At 40.0% G+C, this 21,329-nt stretch overlaps 1 non-coding gene across 1 annotated transcript in view; it reads left to right on the top strand.

Moving 5' to 3' along the window:
- Positions 1-21,329, top strand: part of LOC117253921 (uncharacterized) — a 100,787-nt gene that overhangs the window by 62,337 nt on the left and 17,121 nt on the right. The gene's annotated exons all lie outside the window — the stretch shown is intronic.

Raw genomic sequence — 21,329 nt, 5'->3', positions numbered from 1 at the left:
TCTTTCTCTGTATTTTTGCTAAGAAATGAACCGTGAATTTGGAAGAACGCTGCATGGACTCCCCCATCTTCACTTTCCTACAATTGTCCATCTCCCATGCAGAGCAGTTTTCTTTTATTAAGCGTAAAACCTCGTTCCCAGTCGATCATGTTGACTCTAGTGTAGATTTCGATTGATTGCATCAGTCACTATCAGGCTATTCTGGAGCTGGTGACTCTGAGGTCTCCCTCTCCCTCTCCCTGACTCTCTGACAGAAGCTGTTGTTGAATGGAAGAGTGGCCTCTTTCAGTGTGGGTGTCCCCTCGGGGCCAACTGGGAGAGATAATCAGACAGGACAGTTACAGACAGACAGGCAGACAGACAGATGCAGCAGCCTGAAGTTGTTTCTCCCTGACTCAGACCAAGGCCCATTTGGAAGAATTTTAGATGAGGATTTCTTATGTTCCTCAAGTTATAGACTGAAATTTGTATCATAAGGACTTTTAAGTTTTTAATGTGTGTCATCTATTGAATTTTGCCCCTTTTTTCACCGCTGAAAGGGGCAGTCCCAAAATCAAAAATACATATTTCCTCTTACCTGTAGTGCTTTTTATCACTCTAGATTGGTGTGAGCTGCCAAGTGTTGGAGATATCAGCTGTAGAGATGTCTGGCTTCTCTTTTATATAATGGAACTATATGACATTCGGCTTGTGGTGCTCAAAGTGCCAAAATTACATTTGTAAAACTTGACAGCAATATCTCTTTCCAGAAATCATGACCGGTTACTCAAGATAGTCCACAGACCTTGTTGTGAGCAGTTTCATGTAGGAACTTTTTCTTTCTCCCAAACTACACCCACTGACCATATTACTGTGTAGAAGGAAGTGTGCATCTACTCATCATCTCCTCCTTGGCTGAGCTGAAACATTCAGGCGAGCTAGCAGTAGATGCACGCTTCCTTCTGCGCATTGATATGGTTGATAGGTTAAGCTCAGTAGAAAGAAAATAGTTCCTACACGAAACTGTTCACAACAAGGTCTGTGGATTATCTTGAGTAACCGGATCATGATTTCTTGAAAGAGACATTGCTGTTGAGTTTTTCAATTGTTATTTTGCGCTTTGAGCACCACAAGCTGAGTGCCATTTAGTTCCATTGTAATTGAGAAAAGGCAGACATCTCTGCGGCCGATATCTCCAACACTCTGCAACTCACGCAAAACAATCCAGGCTGGTAAATTGCTCTACAGGTAAGAGGAAAAATATGTCTTTTTGATTTTGCATTGAATTGTCCCTTTAAATTCAATGGTTTAGATCCTGGTAATATTGTTCTTAAATCAGTGTAGCCCGGTGGTAGTCTTGACAATATCTTCTACCATCTTAAGCGTAGGCGTAAACCATTAAAACACAGATTAGATTGGGTTAAACTGGATTAGATGAGATGAGATTAGATTAGAAGACGTCTCATTGGTTGGCGTTATTGGTTTCTGCATTAGGAAGTCACAGCACAGTATGTTGAATAGGAGCAAAGCATAGCGATCAAATAAAACATCACCAAAAACCCTTGGATCTTAAATTGAAAGATATGAACTTACTCTGCATATACTGTCAGTTAGTTATGATACTTATTGTGTCATGCACATATTTAGGTGCCCATCTCACATGGACTGACAAGACACCTTCTTTGCATGAGCATAACATCTTACATGAAATTGCAAATAGTAAACTTACAAATAACACCTAAAACCACAGCTGTAGTTGGTCACAATCATTCACCCACAAAAACTCATCAGAAATTAAGGACATTTTACTAAAAAGGTGTAGCCTTTAAGAAATCATAAAATGAACAATTATAGTTGCTGTGCAGCGATGGGTGGGTCCGGGCATTTTTAGGCAATTCTGAGCAACCTCTGGAACCTAAGACAGTCATCTACCGCTCTGAGCTAATTGGCAAGTAGCTACTCAACAGTGGCTTCACAAATTGAGTAAGTCATTCACTGTTGTATAGGAAAGCAGCCATCCATGCATGGAAAGGCAGATTTCAAACCACTGTAAAAAAAAATTCAGTTATTAAGACAAAAATCTGAAAATACACATATTGCACCTAGACAGCATGGAGATGTTGGTAATTTGTTTGTAACAATGATTGATTTGCTCCATAAGCGAAAAACTGATGTTTAAAATTGCCATTTTTACATTGACTCCAATTGTTCACATTAGAGCAAAATTCAAAATGCTGTCAAAAATTCAGTTTTTGAGATAAAATTCTGAAATTTGCCACACATCATCTACCATGACTCTAGAATTTTGTCATTTTTTTCATGAACATTGAAGATTTATTTAGCAAGAATTTGCATGTATATGTTTACAGTACCGTTTACAGTCAAACATTTTGATGCACTGTAGGCTCAATTTTTTATAAATCAAAAATCTGAGAAAGGTAGTTTTTGTAGGACAGTCTGAAGATGCTCTGTAGCAAGTTTGGTGTCAATTGAGCAAAAATTGTGGGAGGAGATAGGTTTAAGAAGTTTTACAGTTTTTGAAAAAAACAGAGTGATGACCTTAATAATTTTAATAGGTTTAAGTGTACAAAAGTTTCTTCAGTATTAGGGCTACAGTTTGATGACAGTTGTGAAGTTGTAGCAGGTATGGTTGATTTGTTATGAATTTTCAAGTTCAGTTTTGAACTTTAGACGCTTGCTGTAGCGCCATCATCAGGACTATTGGCTTGAGTTTACAGCTGAGGATATCTGGCATGAGACTGGACCTTTGTGCAAAGTCTGGTGAGTTTTCACCCATGGGAAGTATGATTTCCTCAGAAGAAGAAAGAAGAAGAATACCTAGGATTACAATAGTGTCCTGGCATCTTAGCTGCCCGGACCCTAATGATGCATGACATGGACTTCATCTTCAACCCCACATAAATCACAAAGCTACAAGGTCTTTTCCGCTCAGGGAAACCAGCAAACATCATTTTCTGAAGCTGATCTGTAACTTTTAGTCAAATTCTGCTTCACAAAAAGCTTTACACTAGTTGTTTTCATGAGACAGTATGTTCATATGGTAATCTTAGATATCCTTTTCTTAAAAATATAATTTCTATTGTCACTGTACAACTCACTTTTATCTCAGTTTACTCTGAACACACTGCTTTTGATGCTTCTTGATATATTGCATCCTGTGTACCGGGCAAGACCTAATACCTAATCCAACATTAAAGCTGTGATGAAGTGGCTTTAGGTTTAATATTATGTGATATTGAGTGCTGATAAAGAGTAACAGAACACACATTTATGAATATGAACAAAATCAGCTTGACCTTTACTTGAGCTCATATTTCAAAAGATTGCGTGATCATAACTGGCCTCATCTGTGGAAGTTTCCATCACAGTGTTTCTGAGTACACCTGTATGTGTGCGTGGGTGAGACATGGAAAATATAGGGCAGAGAGGGAGAGGGAGAGGGAGAGAGACAGGTCTGGCCGGGGTTGGGTTGGGCAGGTCAGTGCAGCAGCATTTGATTGTAAATAAGAGAGGAGTCAGTTCACACGCCGATCAAGTGACTGCAGGGAACAAGCGAGCCATTTGAATCAGGTGGCTATCTCCCTATCTGAGAGATCAGAGCCCTGTCACCCCCCCCCCCCCCCCCCCCCCCCCCCCCCACCTGCCTCCTCCCTCTGCTCTCGTCATTGTGTGTTGCGGCAGTAAGGGACACACACACACACACACGCACACAAGTGAAATGACATGTCCCTCCCTGCTGGCTATAAGGGCAGGCAGAGTGGCTGGATGAGATTTCACTGTCTCACGTTAGGAGAGGTGAGGAAAGGAAGAGGAAAGAAAGGAGAGGAGGAGAGGAGAGGAATACCCCCTGCAGTATTATAACATTCTGAGACCCCTCCTGTCACTGGCTCTGTTATCTGTCAGACGTATTGCAAGAAAACAATCTATTACGTGGAGCTATCAGATATGCATACACACCGCCATTCAGAGCCATACTTTATTTACTCTACTGTTTTTCTTGACATTTGAACATTGTGCTCGACATACTGGAGCTCCAATTTATCTCGAACATTTATTTTGATCTTTGAAGAGCAGGGACAGTGATCTGAACCTCTGATTCATCTCTCGGTTATGTTTTCGATTTATCGATTAATCTATAAAATGCCTATACAATTTCCAAAGAGTCCAACATGTCTTTGGCTTGTTTTGTCACACCAGCTGTCCCAACCCTTAAAGAGGCCACAAGAGTCACATTTGAGAGGCTGGAATCAGTAACTCTTTGGCTCCTTTGCTTGATAAACAATTAATAATTTAAGTAATTTATCAAAATAAGTGGCAACTAATTTTGTATTGTTGGACTAATTGATTAATCAACTAATCTTTTCAGCTTTAAACAAAATAAGTGCTTCTTTTAATATCCTAATGGTCCCCTGTGCTTTGAGCAGAACACTGCAGGAAACCAGCGAACGCTCTTCATTTAGTCTGGTCGTCACAATAAAGGCCTCTGAAAAATGGATCAAATAAAGCACCAAAGAAGACACACACACACCCACATTCACACACACACTCATGTTTTTTTATGTTGCGTCTTGACAACGACCCCCAGGGGAGACGATGATATGTGACAGCTGCTGCCTGTTCATATTGATTAAATGACAGCCAGGATCATTTACCGATTTACCAACTGATGGAGCTCAAACGTGAGACGCAGCCCCGAGGGAGAGCTCAGGACTGTTAGCCAGGGCAGTCTGCAGTTTATGTTCAGGACATCATCGCTATGCCACTTTGACTGCGCAGCACACACAAGAGACTACACGTCATATATGGTGTTTAGACAATCAATACAAATAACTTGTATACATGTGCCAATGCAGATTAAATCACTGTGACACTCAGTCTAGTAAAAATAAAGATGTTAGCGATAAAAATTACATCGAAAGGAGTGTTAGTAACCATGTTTTGAAGTCAGTTTTGCTCCATTTCTGGTTTTAGCAATAAACTATGAGAGTAAAATTGTGTCAGAATGGTTGGGAATGATGCCGAACTACCAAATAAGGCCCAGATTGTTAAAACAGCCATTTCCTTGAAAATATATTTCAGTAGTAAACTTGTTAAAAACCTGATTTACAGTTTATCCCACATAGAGGTTTTGGTAGGCTCAAAGAAACCTTTTGTTTAACAAAATGTCAGTGTACAACAGTGAAGAATATGTCAGAGCAGACCAGAGGAAAAAAAGATCAGAATAGTTCAGAATAGCAAAAATGGTGGCAAAAATATATAATATGAAAGAACAGAAACAGGACAGAAGATCAGGACAAAATATAAGAGAACGGGAAAGGTCAGTACAGGACAAAAAAAATAGACCAAATGTAGTCACGAAAATATGCAAAAACTAGAGGCTGATGTGTTGATGATAGCAACCTATTTGAAGGATTTTATTCAACAAATTCCACATAGAAATTGTCTTTACAAAGAACTTGCTGTTGGTGTGCGAGAAGCTCCACATATGAAAAGCTGCACTCAGACTTTTTGAATGAAGTGACGAGAAGGTTAATGTGGAGGAGGAAGTTTGATTACAAGCTTTTTAGCAGCCCGTTGGGTCTTTGCTTCCTGCTGAAGGAAGATTCTGTCAGGGTCCTTTATCTTAAAAGCACAATCTATTTTTTAAATGTAAATTGGTTTGTACATTGTCAGTGCAAACATATGCGGTCTAGGAACAGGGATATACACTGCCTGGCCAAAAAATTGGATTTAACTAAGCAAATAGGTACGAGCCTCCTATTGGATAATTACTGCATGGGCGATTATCTTTCAGCTGGCAACAAGTTATTTAACCCCAACTGGTGCAATGAGTTGCTTCTCATTTCCTAAACAACCATGTCGTGGAAAAGATGTTAGTCTGTTTGAGAAGGGTCAAATCATTGGCATGCATCAAGCAGAGAAAACATCTAAGGAGATTGCAGAAACTACTAAAATTGGGTTAAGAACTGTCCAACGCATTATTAAAAACTGGAAGGATAGTGGGGACCCATCGTCTTCGAGGAAGAAATGTGGCTGGAAAAAAATCCTCAATGATCGTGATCGGCGATCACTTAAACGTTTGGTGAGATCAAATCGAAGAAAAACAACAGTAGAACTCAGGGCTATGTTTAATAGTGAAAGTAAGAGCATTTCCACACGCACAATGCGAAGGGAACTCAAGGGATTGGGACTGAACAGCTGTGTAGCCTTAAGAAAACCACTGATCAGTGAGGCTAACCGGAAAAAAAGGCTTCAATTTGCTAGGGAGCATAAAGATTGGACTCTGGAGCAATGGAAGAAGGTCATGTGGTCTGATGAGTCCAGATTTACCCTGTTCCAGAGTGATGGGCGCATCAGGGTAAGAAGAGAGGCAGATGAAGTGATGCACCCATCATGCCTAGTGCCTACTGTACAAGCCTGTGGGGGCAGTGTTATGATCTGGGGTTGCTGCAGTTGGTCAGGTCTAGGTTCAGCAACAGTATGTGCTCAAAGAATGAGGTCAGCTGACTACCTGAATATACTGAATGACCAGGTTATTCCATCAATGGATTTTTTCTTCCCTGATGGCACGGGCATATTCCAAGATGACAATGCCAGGATTCATCGGGCTCAAATTGTGAAAGACTGGTTCAGGGAGCATGAGACACCATTTTCACACATGGATTGGCCACCACAGAGTCCAGACCTTAACCCCATTGAGAATCTTTGGGATGTGCTGGAGAAGGCTTTGCGCAGCGGTCAGACTCTACCATCATCAATGCAAGATCTTGGTGAAAAATTAATGCAACACTGGATGGAAATAAATCTTGTGACACTGCAGAAGCTTATCGAAACAATGCCACAGCGAATGCGTGCCGTAATCAAAGCTAAAGGCGGTCCAATGAAATATTAGAGTGTATGACCTTTTTTTTTGGTGGTGACTTTTTTTTTTGGCCAGGCAGTGTACATACAAGACAGATGAGGACAGGGCATAACCAGGAAGGGCAGGGCAGGGCAAGAATGCAGCGAGCAGAGCAAGACAGGACAGTATATTGTGTGATAGATCAAGACAGGACATAACAGAGTGCATTACAGGACAGGGGAGCACTGGTTATGATAAGACAGGGTAGAAAAGGACAGGACAAGACAGAGCAGGGCAGAACAGTAATGGAGGTGACATGCAAAGAATGAGCAGACTAGGACAGGGTGTGAAAGAACAAGAAAGGGCAGGATATAGGGCAAGATGGGACAGATCGGATGTTAGGGTAAAACAGAGCAGGACATTGTAGGATAGGAAAAGACAGTATAGAATTGACAGACAGGACTGGATGTAAAAGGACACAAAAACAGGACAGGAAAGGGAAATATAGGGAGAAAAAGGCAGTCTAGGTCTGAAGAGGACAGGACACATTGCTGTCTCCTTTCCGTCTTTTAGTATAATGTCTCTACGTGTGTGGTGAGTCAACAGCACTGGCAGCACTGGGAGAGACGGGACATTTACTGCTGCCAACTGTCCCAGCACTGAGACTTTTGCCTTGCTGTGTGCACGTGGAGTGTGTGGCCTTGGGAACGAGCCAGGTGAGGCTGTTGAGCACAGATTAAAGCAGAGATGGATCATTCACTTCAGCCTCTGGGCCGGTGAGTGACAGCTAGCCCGGGGACACAAACATGGACACTATTGATTTTGAGTCTCCTTCCATCAGATCTCTGTGACTTGCTCCTCTCAAGGCTCACACACAGTCAAACATTTACAATTGCATATCTACAAACACACAATGATGACAGAGCTTGTGTCTTTATCTCTGTCTGTCTGTCCATCTCTTCAGTCTTGTCAGGACCCTTGCTGTGTGTGAATCTCTGTTAGCAGGAATGGCCCTCTGGCCATGTTTTCTGATGGGCCTGCAGGATATTTAGCAGCATGGAGGGAGGTCTCTATGGCACTTGAAGGAAGCTATTAGCAATAAAACGTCATATGCTAAGTAGTTTACAACTCGTGAAGAAGTGTAGCCTGAAAACAAAAATTCATTACGAGTTGTAAATGATCTAACAAAGGTTACTTCTGTCAATGACAAATGTTGAAATGCACATTCAAGGAAATCTGTGACATAAAGCTCAGCTGGATCTTTTGGAGTTGGCAAATGGTTTTTACTAAAATGTCTCTGTAAATTCCCATTTCAGAGCTTTACTTTACGGATATTCTCAGTGTTCCTCAACATAGAAACACGAGCAGACAACAATAAGATAACAATACAGTAGCATCATGCTGTGGCCATCAGTTGTCAATATTTCAGTTTTGTTTCTGAGAAATATTTTTTTCTCATCAGTTTGGTATCTGAATAACTCTAAATACTACCATACCCATTTACCATAGAGGTGGTTGCTGTGGAGAGGAAGCCAGAAACAGAGCTGCATGAATTTGTCATTACAGTTGTGAACAAAAATTACACCAATAAATAAGTCCAAAATGAGACTGTTGTACCAAGAAAAATGACAGCATGAGTTGTTTCAGTAAATGGCTAATAGCAATATTTTTTCCAATCAAGTGACAAAGACCTCTTATGGCTTTTAGAAGTTATGATTATATTATTATATTATGATTATTGTACCAGGAACAAAGTGTGAAATAGTTATAAATTAGCCCAGTTGCCAAAATAAAATATTGCCACTTAAGTTCATGCAAACCACAGATATTTTACATTTTACATTATGTTTCAAAGTATCATATCAACGTTTCTCAAATCACGTAGTTCTGTTTACATGTGTATACAACCTGGTCTAACTCTGAAGTTGTTGAGGACGCCAATAAAAAATGGCATCCTTTCACATCAGCATGATACACAGCCAGTCACCATCATTGTTTAACGGCACGGGGAAACACTGTGTGACAACAACGAAAGTTAAGGCGGCGAAAGTCCGAGTAGGGCAGCTGGGAGGGGTGGTGGATGGGTCCAAAAAACACTAACTTTCACCTGGGAGCATTCGCTGCAGACTGATGTTTGAGACCAGCTGTGTCTTTTAACGACACATTGTGACTTTTCCAGCAGCGTTTATGGCGACAGTACGGTATATATCAGCCATAACATGAACTTTTCCTAACCATAACCAAGTGTTCTTGTGCCTTAACCTAACCACTAATGTCCACTACATATGAAATACACAAATGTAACATATCCGTGGTTTACAGGGCCGTACAATGCCAACATTTATTTTGGCGATTTGGTTGTAATAAGCCACAAAGATTGCAGTGGTTGGATGGATGGGTAAACAAAACACTGGATTTTAACACGGGAGACTGTTGTTTGCTGTCTACTGAAGTCTGTTAACCATGACCACGACCTCTCCCCAAACTTAACCAAGTAGCTATTTTGAGCAGAACAACAATGCTTTTGCTATCAGTTTGTTTTCGTACCTAAATCTTACCTATAGAAGTAAACACCTGCAGTAAACAGCAGAAAAAGTGTACAATAGTGTTGTTCCGGAGGGCAATTACAAACATCGAACTGGACCTAATTGGGAGTAGGGCTGCCACGATTAGTCGACTAATCAATGACTAATCGACTATTAAAATAATCGGTGACTATTTTAGTAGTCGACTAATCGGTTTGAGTCATTTTTCATAGAAAAGTACTACAAAAGTACCCCAAAATACTCTTACTGCAGCTTCTTACCTTCAGATATTGGCAGCTTTACACACTCTCCCATGACGGTGAACTAAAACCCTTCAGCGTGAGTATGAAACAAGACATTAGATGACGTAATTTTGGGGTTTGGGCGAGACAGACCGACATTTTAACACATTTTTCGATGAAATGATTAGTCGACTAATCGAAGAAATAATCGACAGATTAGTCGACAATGAAAATAATCGTTAGTGGCAGCCCTAATTGGGAGACTAGTTGTCCAAAATTGATCCAGAATCTGACAGTAAACTGATTGAAACTGTATAGTTTTTAGTTTACTCTTAAGTTCTGTGATTGAAGTTTCTAACTGAAATGCCTTTTGGGAGTTGTAGTGGACTTCTCTCTTTTAGTTTTTATGGACACAGGGTTGTACCTCTGACTGACAGAAACAGATTTTTTGATGATACTTGATAATCTTTTGTAGGGATGGAGAGCTTTATGTTCATCCAGGCTTTAAGTGTTCCGACTGCCAATCAGTCAACTTTGCCTGTGTAGAAAATGAGCAGGACTTTTACTTTCAGATGCCTAAAATCCCTTTTCCCACTCTACTGTGAGCTAACAGCAGAAATGAACACACTGTGTGTTGAATAAAAGTTTTATATGGAGAAAAGGAAAATGTAAAAAATAAAACCTAGAAACAAACAAACAATACAGCCTCAGTGTGGCCGGTGGATGATGGGAGGGGATGTCTGTATTGGGAGCAGTGGCCTAATAAGGCTAAATACCAGACTGTGAATAATCTCCCAGTAAACTGTCTACTCATGAAAAACACAGAGATGCAACAGCAGCAAGTCTCGCTTTCTGCCAGGCTGCCCTCCCTCTGCCTCCCCCTCTCTCTCTCTCTTTACCGGTGTGTGTGTGTGTGTGTGTGTGTCTCTCTCTCTGTCCACACCGTTCTCTGTCTTTCTCTTCTTTCTTTACTTTCTCGCTCCTGCTCTCCTCCTCCTCCTCCTCCTCCTCCTCGCTCCTCGTCTCGTCTCAGTAAGTAGGATAAGGCTTGGAGAGCTCTGTCGTCGTGGTAACTGCCAGAAGTATTCAGTTTGAAGTTTGAGGAGGTCAGTTTGCGGGTCACACACACTCACACACACACACACACACACACACACACACACACACACACACATGCACACACAGAGGACCTGAGAGAGAGAAAGTAGGCCCAGGCCCCCATATGGGCCCTGGCCCTTATACATGAGGGGATGAGGAGGGGGAATAGCTGTTTTTGGAGGGGCAGGGGCCACTGCAGAGCTCTGCATCTAAAACACTTGTGGTACCAGAACTTTTTCAATCTCTGGGACTGAAATTAAGCTGATTATGAGTGTTTGAATGTCTGACTCTGAATGAATCTTTGTTGTAATTGGATTTTTTGCAGTTCAGCTACCCTGATGTTCATTTCCATTTCTTTAGTAGGATGATGCTTTATGCTCATACTCGTACTTAATAGTTGTTTCAAAGTACCCAATCCATCTTTGGAAAGTGGGAGAAAACCAGGGTGAGCATCCCAAAGAAAGTAGAGGTAAATGAACCAATACCACAATGTAAAATACTCCACTACAAGTTTAAGTAATTGGTTGGTTTTACTTTCCTAAAAAGCAGTGATTGAAGAAGTTTTTTGATCTTTTCAGCAAGTAAAAGTAGCAACAACACACTGTGACAGTACAAGTGAAAGTCAAAATTTACTTAAGCAAAAGTACAGTGGTATTATTACCAAATGTACTCAGTGAATCCTTTCAGACTTTTGGATCATTATTAATGATGCATTAACATGGAAGCAACATTTAATATTGTAGCTGGTTAAGGTAAAGCTAAGTTTTCCACTACTTTATGACCCTTTGTTTAGTTCTAAGATGATCTTATGTATTTATATGTAACTAACTTAACTTAATCTATGAACTAACTACTAACTGTCTACAGGCAGTCAAATAAATGTGGTATGGTCGAAAATGTAGGGCAGTACAAATATTGTACGCAATGTAAAATGAAACTATTCAATCACTAGTATGTCAAAGTTGTTCTTAATCAAAGTACATGACTACATGAACACACAAAAAGTTTAAGATGGAGCATTATTCCATATCCTCTGGCTAAGAGCGGACAGTTCAAACCAGTCAAAGTGAGCATGGTCATGTTTTCAGAAATTATATGACACACAAGTCGGTACAGGTCCGGCCCTGTACAGACACCCCAAAAAAACAAAAACATTAATTCTGGCCCAGCCGAGGTTCAACGGTCACCAAAGTTTTTGTGCTGTTGTCAATGAAACTTTGTTATTGCCTTGAATGTGGGCCAGACCCCCTCCATGCACATAAACAGCTCCAGCTGTGTTTAGTCTCACATGGACACCTTGAACACTCTGGGCATTGGGAAGTAGTTTTACCCCATGAAACACAAAAGTCCTCCACTGCCACCCCACTGCCACTGCAGGTGCAGTCCCCTCACTCTCATGTCCTGTGTGTCTGTGAAGTCACCAGAACCTTCCTCTGTGCTACAAAAACAGCAAGATTTAGAAAGATTTCTAGCATTTTCTGTGGGCTGGATAATGTGAGCATTAGATCATACGTGATGTTTCTAGTTTTTCTGGCACCATAACTTTCATTATTTGTGTTTAAAGGCCAGTAAGGCTGCATCAGTGCCATTTCAACAGGTAACAGGAAAAGGAAACTGATGTTATGAGTGTAGTTTACAGCCGCGATGAATTCTTGATTCCATTAAAAATACTTTCTTTCTCTTCTTCACTTCCATTTTTTTCTGAGTCTTTCTCTGTCTCTATCCTGGGTGGTTTCTGATGTAAATGTTTTCAGTCAGTTGGCGGCTGAGTCTCAGCAGGTGGTCCACCAAATCCACCGTAACCCCCGGCAACCCCTGTCCAGCCAATCCAAACGCTGCCCTGCCCGCCACTCCGCTTAGTTAGCCCTGACAGGACCCTGTGTGTGTGTGTGTGTGTGTGTGTGTGTGAGAGAGAAAGAGAGAGAAGCAGTACTCAGAGGACGGGGTGTGTTCTTGGAGTGGTCATTAAAAGTTTATTAAAAAGTCTTCAACCATTGGGAAAATGTGTTTGAGTACCAGTGAACATGCAGGCAACTGTGCATATTGTGTGAGTGTGTGTGTGACTAAGCTTTCTGCTACATCTTCGTCCTTACCACAGAAACATAATGACTTTTTCATCTCTGCCGTATAACTTGTCACTTCCATCCATTAACAAATTTCTGAAAAACTCACACTGTCTCTGTCACCACATTATCATTATCACCTGTTGCTTTGTCTAGCTGATGAATGCAAGTTTTTAGGCCCATTGTTTGCAAGTTATTGAGAGGCATTCTGGGAACTGTAGTGAGATGGTAGACAAGGTATTTTGAGAGTAAGCAGGTGCACCAATTAAGTCGATTGCACTTACAAAATAATCCCTGAGTAACCTGTTAACTAAAGATGATACATCTTTAATGAGTATTATGTCGGTAGACTTTTTTTTTTGTATCCTTACTATTCTACCTTGTTGCACAAATACTCTTCCCATTCTTTTGGATCCATTTGTTGCTAAATACCACCATCAAAGATATTACTGTAATTACTTTTTCACTGAAGTCATATTTCACATTGACACAGTCGCACTCTGATTCTAAACAACTTGAAACACTATCTTACATGACACCTGACACACAGTGTGATTTCTAATAAACAAATGTTTTCACTCTTGTAACCACAGACCTTGAATCATCAGGCCTTAAAAACACTAATTTTTCCTTAAGAATTATACAGTGAAATTATTTGGAGAGCCAAAACAGCTCCTTAAGTTTAGGAGTGTGATAATTAGAGTCAAGATGATTAATGACACTGATAATATCACTCATTTAACTAAACTGGTTCGTCATTGTGCCTCAGAATCATTCAGAGCATGGTGTCAGATGAAACACAAAAGTGCAGAGAACAGTTGAGTGCTAAAAGAAATCAACATTTTTTGATGTTCTTGAAAACATTCTGTAAATGCAGAAATGCAAAGTCAAAAGCACACCATTCTCGGAACCCATCGGCTGTATTCGGCGTCTGACTTCCGGCAGACGGCGATACAGCCTCTGGGGACAGACCCCCGATTTTTTGGCATTCCGGTTTGATTTGGGCGGAGGAGGTGAATTTCCATTTCCAACTTTTGTTTATATAAAAGTAAATATGCTGAACCATTGCGATGGATTCAGAGTTTGCAGTGACGGCAATTATGTTCCGCCTCGTTAGTTCACCGCACGGACTGTTTAACCTGGCAACAACTGCAGCCGGCTCAAACGTGATTGGTCAATATCATGCAGACTACAAACAGCCTACAACCGGAAACCAGGGTTCTTCCGCTCTTCTTCCGGAGGCAGGATCTCCGGGGTTTGCCTACAGACTCTGCATTCACTGAATGTAGAGTCTGTGTATAGAGACTAAAAGCACACAAACACTGAAAACAAATACGAACACTGCATTTCCAGTCAACACACTGGGACTTCTCCAGGCCTCTAGGGGCAGCGCTAAGTAGAACAGCTTGATTTTTGGCACACACGAGAGTGCTAGCTATATAAATCTGGTGCTCTTATATAACATTGTAAATGACATAAGGTAAAAAAGAACACATACTTTTTATGTCGCCCCTTTACTTCAATTTTCTTCAAACTTTTAATGCAAACACACTTTCTTGCCTGGTCTCTCTCTCGGGTTGAAGATCAAGCTGTTCCACTCATTGCTGCCCCCAGAGGCCAGGAGAACATCTGTTGAGTTGACTGATTATGCCATGGTTTTCTGTTAGATTTATTGTATGGGTTTATGTGTTTTTGATTTTGCATTATATCTGTATTTGCAGCTTGTTTGCTGTTACTGTATATGTTTAGATATTCTGCAGTACATTTTTTTATTTGTAGCACATTAACGTTGTTGTATGTGTTTTGGATTTTCATGTTTTTTTGAATTGGCATCATTTCTGAAACTGCAGCATGTTTCTCCTAATGGAAGTGTTTAGGGCCGTTGCAGCACATTTGCCCTTGTCGACCACTGTCGTGTATAGGCAGTAATGTGTAAAATGAAGAATATGAAAATAAATACACTGTATATTTGAGCAGACTTTATGTGTTCATACAGAATAGTGACAACATTCAAAATGAGAATGAACACCAATTTCACAGAGAGATTTTGGATACAGTTCACCACAAACAATATCAATCAAAAACTGAATTAAAGCTGCTTTGTTATATATTTTCACCGTTATAATATAAAACTGTGAAAAGTGTTGCTTGTTTCAGTTGATTTTAAATTTGGCATCCTCTTGCACATCAGCAAAAAAAATCAAAGACATTCAGAAGTGTAATCCTGATGCAGTGTTTACACTTTGAATTCTTTGAATCAACATTTTCAACATAATATTTTTCACCTGCAAGCCAGAATCTCTTTACAATAGGTGTATGTTTTCCCCTGCATTATTCTTTCACCTCATCCACACTTCAAATATTGACCTCCACCAATAGTATGTTCAAATCCTACAGAGCTCAGTGCAGGTCTTATACCACCCTTTTCTGTCTGGATGCTCCATCTGTCTTTTTTCTTTTCCCCTCCTTGAGTGAGTGATGTAGTAACGATGATGGCGATCACCTGAAGACATTCTTTTCCTCTGTGTGCCCCTCTGTGTGTGAGCGAGTGAGAGAGGCAGTGGATGGATGGTGTACATGTCTGAGCTATCATCAGCTTTGATTGGCTTTGAGTGGCTCTGAGTGCTGGGTCCATCCCAACTGCTTTCCTGGGTCCTTAGGAGCAGTGGGTTGTGTGTTTGTGTATGTGTGTGTGCATGTTGCCATGCCTTTTGTGTGTACCTCTGTTTCTTTGTGTGTGTTGCTCAGGATTTCTGTGTGTCTGTATGACCATATTAAGTCACTGTATGCCCTACAAACCACAAAACCATACCAGGGCATCAGGCAGGCTGAGTGGTTTTAGAGACTGCAATTCAACTAAAGGATGCAGGTTGAAATGGTGTCACCAAGCAATTGCCCAGCTGAAGTGTCCTTGAGCAAGACACTGACACCTTGTATCAAAAAAATACAATTTCCACACAACGATCATTGAGATATCATGACTCGATTCATTAACATTGAGTGCGTATGCTGTATGTGCGTATAAACACTTAAATGGTGGAAGAGGACTTTTGCTGCTCATAACAAACAAATGCAACCAATAAACAATGCACTAATAAAGAAAAATGGCTGCCCATTTCCTTCAGGCTTGAGAGGAAGTGTCATCAATCCGATTACCCAACTCCTCCTGCCCCATACATACCAAAGACAGCACTGGAGGGAGAGAAAGGCTCCCAGTTAATGTTTAACCAGGCTATGTAAAGACAGAGTCAGATAGCTGAGCTTATGAGCAAATAGATTGTGTGTGTGTGTGTGTGTGTGTGTGTGAGAGAGAGAGAGACAGCTATCAATTCGATGGCTGACATGTATGAAAATACTGAAGATGCAGTGAAATACTTGCAAAAAAAAACATGTAACTATATTCTGACTTAATATGTTGAATTATTTCATGTTTAACATGTAGATGTTACTGTATTTGTTGCAACTCTGAACCATCAGTTATAATGTATTATCAGCGTTAAACATCAGAGCCCACAGTACATAGGAGTGGGATTTTCGCAACTAATTTCAAAACTGCAATGACATCTTATTTAGTGATTTATTAAGTATCTGTTGTTGCCGTTGATAAGCCAAGGCGTCGCGGGGGTCATAAAACTTTATCAACAGGTGGAAGATAATGTTGAATGTGTTTTTAAAAGAGCACATTTGTCATTTGGAGTTCCTACAGGAGACCATATTTGTTGCTATATTTGGTCTCCTACAGGAGACCAAATATAGCAACAAATATGATAATCACACTGCATCCTGTGTTAGGTGTGTGTGAGTGTGGTGCATCCATATCTGCGTACATGGATGTTTGCATGTGTGTTAAAAAGAGAAAGAGCTTTTTTTTTTTTTTTGGCCAAGTTGGCATTACTTGCACCATGTGTTAGTGTGTGTCTGTGTATGTGTGTGTTGGTGTTTTGTATAGAAAGTGCTGTGTGCAGTAGAACGGGGGATTTGGTGCCATCAGCACAGTGATGTCAGCACACAGAGACAAACAAAGCCAGAATCCAAACCCTCTCCCAACTACCCACAATCCCCCTGGACACTGTGGGGGGCCCTGCCTGGGGGCCCGCTGCCGTTAACATGCACGCACACACCCATGTTAACACAAGCTCACACACACAGCTACGCAGAAATGAGCACACATGCAGTTGCGTTCATAAGGTCAGTAAACACACAGATATGCATACATGCATCCATACTTACATATATACATACCTCCTTGTAAAACAGGCGGCGTGAACTCAAGCTCACTTATACCGTATGCATACACGTGCTAAGTTGGGCATAGATGTCATTTACTCATACATATATACTATATGCATAGTAAGTGCAGTAAGTCCTTCCTCATGTTCATTTACACTGGGATACATCAGACTTGTTTTGTTTATACATAATATTCCATTTAGGAAAGTAAACCAACTGTAAAGTGCTTTTCAGGAGAGTAAAACCAACCTTAAAGTACTTTTGGTAAAAACAAACTGTAAATTATATTTAGGAAAGTAAAACTAACTATAAAGTATTTTTAGGGAAATAAAGTAACTGTAAAGTACATTTAGTAAAGTTAAAACAACCATTAAGCACCTTTAGAGGCCTAAAATAAACTGTAAATTATATTTAGGAAATAAAACCAACTAAAAGTGGTTTTAGGGAACTAAAACTAACTGTAAATTACGCCTTAGGAAAGTAAAAACAACTATTTAGTACCTTGAGGGAACTAAAACTGTAAAGTACATGTAGGACAGTAAAAACAACTGTTACGTACTTTTGGTCACTAAAACAAACTTTAAATTATATTCAGGAAAGTAAAAACAACTAGAAAGCACCTTTAGGGAACTAAAACTAACTGTAAATTACATCTAGGAAAGTACAACCAACCATAAAGTACTTGTTGGTAGCTAAAACAAACTGTAAATTAAATGTAGGAAAGAAAGTATGAAGTGGTTTTAGGGAACTAAGACTAACTGTAAGTTACATTTCAGAAAGTAAAAACAACTGTAAAGCACCTGCAGCAAACTAAAACTACGTGTAAATTACATTTAGGCAAATTGTAATTTGCATCTAATAAAGTAAAATCAAATTTAACTAACTTTTAGGGAACTAAAATCAACTCTGAAGTACATATAGGAAAGTAAAAGTAAAATAAAACAAAACACAGTTTATAGCTTTAGGAAACATAACCAAATGTAAAGTGAGGTAAAGTAAAACCCGCTCAAAGTATATTTTGGCAAGTGAAACCAACTGAGATTATTTTTGGGGAAGTAAAGTAACTAACTATTAAGTACCTTTGACGATAGCAGAACCAACTGTTAAATACTTCAAACCAAGTGTTTTTACTGTTATAGAAAAGTAAAACTGGCCCTCAAGACGTTTAGATATTCAGTCAGTATCTACAGACTTTAAAAAGACAGCCATGGCTTGTACACTGCACTGTGTCTCTGTATTAACTCTGTAACAGCAGTGGGTGAGCAGTCAAATCAGAAACACACCTCTGTTTGCTTTGGGCTGGCCCTCTGCCACTGTGCGACAGCTTCAGCCGCATGCCTTGCAAATGGGGAATGACATTACTGTTATTGTATTCGCGGTGGAGTTCATATGAATATACTGTGACTGTACTGAAGCAGACGTTAATATAGATATGATAACGTGTTTAGATAACATAGCTCAGGCGGTTTGATGGAAATGCTTATCTGAAGGGCCCAGGATGTCAGCTCAAACTGATATGGCGGACTAGAGTGCTGAAAACAATCGCAAAATATCTGCACCTCCACTTTGGAAATATCAATATTTGATTTGTTTACACTGGCAGCACTGTTCCCTACAGGTTTTCTATTACCATTCTCCTCGCTGCCATCACTGTTAGGTTGAAGTAGCTATGTAACCATACCCGTTGTGTGTTGTAGCTGAGTGGCTTGGCAGTAAAACTACCTTACTGTACCCATTAGGTTACATGGGAATTCAACCCCTAACCCTCACTGGACATCGTACAGTATAGCTATACATTTTTAATGCATTTTTTTTGTTTGACCTGCCATACACAAACCATGAACTATACAACGAAACTAGCTAAGTCTCCAAAGATATCACGTTCAAGTTAAACACTCTGCAGCGCTTAATTTACTTACAATGCCAACATTTTTTGCCAAAGTATAAAGTAGTGTACCATTATCTAGAGATAAAAACAAAGACTGTTTCTTACTTTAACATGAGAGACCAGCATTTTTTAAAAATAAATTACTATATCATGTTTACCATAACTATGGTCTTTACAAAAATGTACCCAAGTTATAATGATAACAATACTGTCAATGCAATGCACACATATTATAAAAGTAATTCAAGTCATGTTTCTGTCAAAATGTAGCGCAAATTTTAACAGAATTTCCAGATAATCAGCAAAATAAATTGCAAATTAATGTCCACCACTGATATATGATTATCAGGAGTTTGACACTAGTGGCACTGAGGGCTCATTTATACTCAACATTATATGTATACAGACATGGACAGACCCTGTGTCCATACTCTGTGATAATTTCGTCTGTATTTGTGCATGTTTTCTCAAAGCTCACAGATATGGATGAAATGGAGCAGTACCACCACAGATTGTTGAGGAAGTGTAGCATAGTTCAAGCGAGATACAACCGTAGGAGACGACAAAGACATTTAAAAAATGGCAGAACAGAACAACTCAGAAATATAGTGAAAAGAATTCTCCATCCACATGTCGCGATATTTTTAATGGCATCACAGACCATCCCCGTCTACAAAACTGCCTTAACTGAAAAGCCAAAACTGAAACCTTTGACTCTGCCCTCTAGTGCCATCTATTGGCATAATCAGTGCTATCATAAAGGACGCATGGAGGTATGCGAGCATGACGTTTACGATGTTTGCAATGGTACATAAGGGGAGTATAAATGAGCCCTAATACTGGATTTGGGTGCCATTAAACCACTGCAGAGGAAGAGGGTGTAAGAAGATAACATAATTAAAAGAGCGACAGTCAATCCTTATATGGCAGAAAACATGATGGAAATATGATGTTGTTGGGGTTTTTTTCTCATGTATTACTTGGTGGAACGTTACAGGCCACATGGATCTCATGTTTTGGTCTGCTGCTTTTTTTGCTATCCTTATTTAATCTCTTTCTCCAAAGCTTCAGTTGCAAATAATTCACATGCTTCATGTACGTCATGATTTATTTGCCAGGTCTCCATTACAGTTTCCATTACACCTTTTCACATTTTGCCTTTATTGAAACATTAACTTTTTCCTCCTCAGGCAAAGCTGAAAACTTTTAGTGGAATTTTGACTTTTCTTTCGAGTTGTTGCTGTTCCTACTCCACTTTTTAATGTGCAAATTAGAAATGCTCAGGTGGATGGAAACACACTTAACGAACATTCAAAAACTTTCACAGCTAAATGCAACATGTGTGGTTTTGTAGAATTATCAAAAGTCAAGGCTTTGTCTAGTGACAGGGTTGATCAATGAGGGTGCAATTGTAATGTTTTAATTCCCTACAATAGGTATGTTAATTTCTATGTAATAGACTTCAGTGTTAAATAAAAAAAGGAGTCAGTCTCCCTGAGAGATTTACAAGACAGAAAACTTGCAACTTGGGTGACTTTTGGGTTGCTTGGTCACATTGGAAGAGTTTGTTGTGGGAATCTAACAGGAGAGTTGGCAATCTGATTTATAGTTTCTTTGAAACAGTGCCATGTGAGATCGTACCATGTCAGCAGGATGGTGTGACTGTCTCAAAGAACTGTAAGACTTCTGTTTTAATGCTGCTATCTCCTCGTCAAACTGTTACACAACAATTAGCAACTGTTGCTGTTTGTCTCTGCTCTTTAAATGCCCTTCTGTCCAAAACAGTAAGAGACAGACTGGGACTGATGGTGTGTATGTGTATGTGTGTGTTTGTGTTGCTTTTTTGGGCAGTGGGATTGGGGTAACTGGGCATACTGGACCCAAACAGGTCTTCATTGTACTGCAGGAGGAAGAGCCGAGTCGTGCTGCACCCTATTCAGCCAAGTTTGGAGTGTGTGTGTGTGTGTGTGTGTGTGTGTGTGTGTGTGTGTGTGCGTGCGCACACGCGCGCACTTTCGACCCATATAATGAGGGAGTTCTTCATATTCAGATGGCTGTTAGTAGATTTGCTGCCACATTAATTTTAGCCAGAGCTTCACTTCAGTTTAACACCAGAGAGTCAGCTTTGACTTTCTGCAACTAAACTTTACTGCAGTGCAGTCGGGGAAGAAAGTCAGCAAGTTACTAGGCTGAACGGTACTTGTTGCCTGGTAACACAACTTTGTATCAGGAAGCAGTGTGGAATGTTGTAGGTGTGCAAGGATTCACTGTGAACTTTTAGTCTCTGCGATTTTAACCAAGGCTGAGAGAAATCCACCTCTTATGAATTCAGTCACAATTATTTCATTAAATACATTCAATTAATATTTTTGTAGTGTTTTCGTGAAGTGCTGGATCACCTGTCAAAGAAGTCTGGTTTTCTATAGGTGTCAATCTTAATTT

This window comes from Epinephelus lanceolatus, chromosome 6, assembly GCF_041903045.1.
Source record: "Epinephelus lanceolatus isolate andai-2023 chromosome 6, ASM4190304v1, whole genome shotgun sequence".
Taxonomy (NCBI): Eukaryota; Metazoa; Chordata; class Actinopteri; order Perciformes; family Serranidae; genus Epinephelus; species Epinephelus lanceolatus.
Note: the sequence above shows the minus strand (reverse complement) of the source record. Positions and strands in the feature narration are given on the sequence as shown.